Here is a 6000-nt window from a genome sequence, read left to right on the forward strand (position 1 = left end):
GTTGTTGAGGCTAACTAAATAAGGCATGCAGAACAACAACGACGCCATAAAATGGCGGGTCCGGTTGAGGCACAGCTCTGCCACAAAACATCAAATATCTCGAAAAGTAATATTTACTTTACGGTCAGAGCTTAACTAAACAATACTGGAACCTTGTACTCAACTTTCCAGAAGAAGGCGAGGCCGAAGGTAGCGACATGATAAAGATGCAAGACGATAAAGTGAGCACAGGGAAAATCCGTCTAAGTAAGGCGAGCTACTGTACAAAGGATGAAGACGGACGTGACGTCATTTAGCAATGGCGCCCGTTTGTTTACGTCTCGAGTACCAAAAGTAGCCACGGACGAGATTAGCTGTGGAACGGCTCCCAGCTATTCTCTGCCTTTACACACCGAAGCCTTAACTCTGTTCGGGGTGTAGATAGCTATGTGGCGCGTTAATACATGCATCCCCTGTTGATATACGATGTCTTAAAAGGGAAACCTTTAGGATACTCGCTCCAGAAGTTAGAATTCTGTGATAACCTGTGGTTAAATTCTCTGGGAATATCTTAGTAGTTATTTACCCAAGGAAGCTACCAAAAAGGAACCTTCCATCAGGACGCCATGGCTTGAGCCCAAAAATAAAGAAATAATAAATAAATATATTGGTCATTTATATGTATTGGAGAAAAATAAAGAAATAAATATATTGGTTATTTAAATTTATTGGAGAAAAATAAAGAAATAGAGGTTTGCATATAATGTATGAACAAACATACGATCAACTACATACAAATTTAGTCTATACATGTCTACTAGTGAAATGGCGTTTCAAACAAATGAACCGGACAGGGTCATAACCGAATGGGGGTGCAAAGATGGTAAGTATTGTGGATTTTTAGGAAGAAAGAGCCTGTTTTTTGCTAAACCTTGAATTGAATCAAGTTTCGAAAATAATATTAAAAAAAGTACCTCATCAATTATTTCAAAATTACAATATTTTGAAGACTATTTACATAGAAGTTTTGTCAGTGATGAAAACTCACCAGTAAACGTGATGTGATATTCCATGTAGACATTGAAGATGAACTTAAGGCTGAAATTGAAAGCAGGAATAGTGTTAAGGTAAATAAGGTCATCAAGTTGCCTAACACCAAGTCGACCTTTAAGGTGCAGCTTGAGACCATTCCAATGGTGAGGGACTGCCTTACTAAGGGTTTGCTAATTTCTAGCCAATCTTTTCCCCCCAAATACCTGGCCCAGGACGTATTTGTCTCCTTGTCTCAATGCATGAGATTCTACAAATACGACCACACGAAAAAGGACTGCCCTCAACCATCCACGTATACGATATGCTCACTTTGTGCCTCAGTGGACCACTTTTGGACCAATTGCAACAATCAGCAAAGCCATAAGTGTATCACCTGCAATGGTGACCATCCTACCATGGCAGCAAGATGCCCCACCCGGAAATCCATGGTTAAGGACCAAGCAAAGGTTCTTAGAAGCCAACAATCGACTGTAACACCAAATAAGACCTTTGCACAAGCCTCAGCCCCCTCCAATCTTAACTCCTCCTCTCAACCTTTATTCAGTAGTATTACCCTCCAACAGCAGACGGTCATGAACACTGCACTTATCATGGCTAACCTCAGTGAAGCAGTGGAACCAGGGACATTCCAGTCTATGGTTGATTCTTTTTATAAGGCCAATGGACTCCCATTGGTCAAAATTCCCATCGAGGCTATCAATTTAGCCAATAAGGTCTCAACTATGCTTAAGTCTGACAATGTGCATGCCAATACCCCTCAGCAATCTGTGGCAGTTAACGAGGAAATGGAAACGGATGAAGCCAATAGGAAACGAGCACTAAGTGACGCAGACTCGGATATATCAGAGCCTGCTAATCCTGCAAAAAGACAACCACAGCCCTCTACCTCAACTTCTGAACCTCTGGACACTGAATTGATAGGAGCTACTGCTCTCCCTCCCCTTCCTCCAATGAAACTAGCACCTCCTAAAGTTGGTCTAAAATTGTATACTTCAATCAATTTGCCAAACCCCCCTAAATCCACATCCCATGACCAAATTAAGAAAATGATTTTTGAAACCAACACTATAAAATACTTGTACACAGAAAAGTTAGCAAACTCCACAGTGGTTCAATTCATTAATAGTGGCTCTATTGAACTGGACAAATACCTCTCCAAGATTGCCCGGGTCACTCCGGATAGGTTCAGTAGAATAAAATCAGGCTTCTTCGATTTATCCAAAGGACGATTACCATAATGGATTCCCTCACAGTGATTCAGCATAATGTATTAAAGTGGACGTTCCTCAGGTGTAAGGAACTTGTTAATATCTACTCCTCCCTCTCTCCTCACCTCATACTTCTTAACTCAACAGGAATTCCTGACTCTACCCGTATCAAGATCTGGAATTATAATGTGTTCCAGTGTAACACCTCTGGTGAACAGGGGGCTGGTACAGCAATAGCGGTTCGGCGGGATGTTGCTGTCAAGTTAATTGATGGTTTCAATCATGATCTTATCGCTGTCGAAATACAGACAGTACGGGGACCAATTATAGTCGCCACAACCTATCTGCCCCCAAGAAACCCAATATTTCCACAGCAAGATATATTATCATTAATGAGACGTAATATCCCTGTCTATCTGCTGGCTGATCTCAATGCAGCTCATCCAGCCCTTGGTTACAACAGAGCCAACCCTATTGGCACATTAATCAATGGCCTGTTGAATAGAAACCTTATAAGGTTCTTAGGACCAGATTTTGATACGTATTTTAACAGAAGAGCCTCTAGTAAGCCAGATATTCTGCTTTCAAATAGATTTCATATGTTTAATTATTCTCTTACGCAAGGCCCCTTATCCACTTCGGATCATCTTCCCATTATTTTTAAACTTACTGTGAGACCCATTATGGTGGTTGCTAATCCAACTTTAGATTTGAACAACGCGAACTGGGAACGTTTTAAGGACACTCTCGATGACTCTCTCTCTACTTTTGACGAACCCGATAACCTCTTGAAGGATAAATCTTACACAGATGATAAAATAGCTTTCTGGTATAGGATGATTAAGGAAGCCTCAGAGCTCCATATCCCATTTAAAACTTTCAGAATATTACCTTATACTAAAGAAACGGATTCCCTAAAGTTACTTCAGATCCTATTTAAGCAAGCCCTGGAATTAGTTAACAACCGAGGCCCCACGCACCAACTTTTAGAGTATATTCATGATATACAAGAACGTATTAAAATAGAATCAATTGACCTCATTAATTCTACTTGGGAGGCTCTGTTAGACAAATGTGAAGGCTTTTATAAAGATCCTGCAAAATTTTGGAACATGATCAGGAAATTGTTGGGCTCAACTTCTCAGCCAATAGCGTACATCACCCATAATAACGAGAAGGTCTATTCATCTCAAGATCAGGAGGTGATCTTCAGAGGCTTCTGGTCCAATATCTTTAGAATAGACCCAGTAGAAAATCTAAGGTTTGACCAACGACATGAGAGGCATGTCACTGAGTCAATCCGTGAACATGCTGATCATATAATACCTTATGATTCTGTAGATCTTGAGAGACTTGATGAAGATGACCCTTTCCTCAAACCTATTCAACTCCAAGATATTATTAAAATAATCAAAAGTTTTAAAAACAAAGCTCCAGGCCAGTCTAAAGTAAATAAACTTATGCTTAGTAATTTGCCAAATTCAATGCTCTCTTTTCTTTGCAACATCTTTAATGAAACTTTCAGTATGGGCTATTGGCCAGATTTTTTTTAAAAAAGCAGTACTTCCCTTTGTGGGGAAAAAGGGCAGAGACCTCACCTCAGTCTCTAACTATAGACCCATTTCGTTATTAGAGACACCGGGTAAGATACTTGAGAAAATTATTAAAGAGCGATTGGAGGATTTCCTTGAGGAAAATTTACTTAACAATAGCAATCAATACGGATTTACAAGGGGTAAAGGGACCCAACTTGCATTAGCTCGTCTTTACGAATACATTGCGGTCAAGTCAAATCTTGGGGGTCGTTGTAACCTAATATCTAGGGATGTCAGCCGAGCTTTCGACAAGGTATGGCATGAGGGCCTAAAATACAAATTAATAGAAGCACAACTCCTAAATCTAGCTACTAGGCTATTGTGTAACTTTCTTGATAATCGAGTAGCCATGATCAAGATTAAAGAATATATTGGACCAGAATTTCCACTACTATCTGGTGTACCTCAGGGCAGTGTTCTCTCTCCTTCACTTTACAATTTTTATATCAGAGACACCCCTCCTCCTGCTCCTGGTTGTCTGCAAATCATGTTCGCAGATGACCACACCCAAGTAATATCTATTCCTAATAAGAACAAACGAATGTTGCAAATTAAAACAGTCAGGGAAATACAAAAAGTAAATAATTACGAAAAGAAATGGAAAATAACAACAAACTTGAACAAATTCCAGCTCCTCCCCATTTCAGCTCGCAGTCCTGCAGAAATCATTGTTGACAATGTTAGAATTCCATTCAAACAAAAGGCCACAATACTTGGGTGTAACTTTAAGAAATCAGGTATACTTTCACACATCATAGAGAGAATAGCTGTTTCTAGGAAAACTTTTGCTAAATTACTACGGTTTAAACACTTATCAACTAAAACCCAACTCCGTTTATATAAATCTTTAGTAAGGCCGCAGTTAGAGTACCCCACCGTAATATTTGGAGCAATCAGCAAAACTTCCCTTAATAAAATGCAGGCAATTCAAAATAAGGCTTTGAGGAGAGCCTACAAAGAGAGCCCTCCCTATTACAATACAATTAGGGATTTACATGCTCATTCCAAATTGGAGCCTCTTAATGTCCGGTTTCACAGGCTTGGCCAGAAAACCTGGGACAAACTTGCTTCAGACGATGACGACCTTTGCACCCGAACTAGAACTCTCACTACTGAACATACTCGTGACCATTATTGGTGGAAGAGACTGGAGCCTGGGATCAATTGCGATCCTCCTAGGCCCAGATTCATTTCATCTGATTGATTTCATTAGAGATTCATTTTGCAATTAAATTATAATTTCATTTAAGCATTACTTCATCATCATCATATAAAAAAAAAAAACCTTCATTAACCATCAAACCCTACTTAAACAACATAATGGTGACAGTCACTCAATTAACGTAATGGTGACAGTCGAATGGTGTCCTTTTGCTTGGCGTGAACAAAAAAACCTTTCCTATTCCTTCCTGTCTCTTCCCGTCTTGAAATAACTCTACTACTATCTAATGTCGCATGAGGGTCTGCCCCTCTCTTTTATTCTTTTCCTGTACTTCATTTTCCCCCCCCTTTTTCCCTTCTCCTTCCCCATCCCAGGTACCTGCCCTCGGGCTATAAACTGGATTGTATCCAGGGGTACTTATCCTTTCCCCATATTCCCCACTTCCCTGTCCTCATCGTACTCGTACTCGCTATTTAACTGTTCGGGATGTTCAATGTTATTTTGTTTTTGAGGAGTACAGAATAAGTTCTGCTCCTTATTATATTCAATAACATATACTAAAGGAAGTAGACCCTCTTTAAAAGCAGATTATATTGAAAGCAGTTTACTCTAAAGTTATTGCTGCCTCAGCGCCGTTAAATTTGTAATTAACTTATTCTATTGTCCTTATCTTTTTCCCTTCATTGCTACAATCCGCCACTAACTGGGTGTTAGATCTTAAACTAGGCAGGATCAAGAAATGACAGTCAGCGTTGTTTCTTATCTTCATTGCAACTGACGCTGCTGCATCATGCACAGCGGAAGGAAATACAGATAGCCCGTGACGTACACAATGACGTCACTTATGTGGGCGGAGCTTAGGCGCTGCAAGCAGCCTCATCTTACACTGATCTTACATCTCCCTCCCAAAATATTACGAGGGTAATATTTTCAAAACTTATAAATGACAATATCAAAAACAGATATGATAAACAAAATTCTATACTCTCTTAATGTAAAACAT

The sequence above is a fragment of the Palaemon carinicauda genome, chromosome 43 (assembly GCF_036898095.1).
Source record: "Palaemon carinicauda isolate YSFRI2023 chromosome 43, ASM3689809v2, whole genome shotgun sequence".
Taxonomy (NCBI): Eukaryota; Metazoa; Arthropoda; class Malacostraca; order Decapoda; family Palaemonidae; genus Palaemon; species Palaemon carinicauda.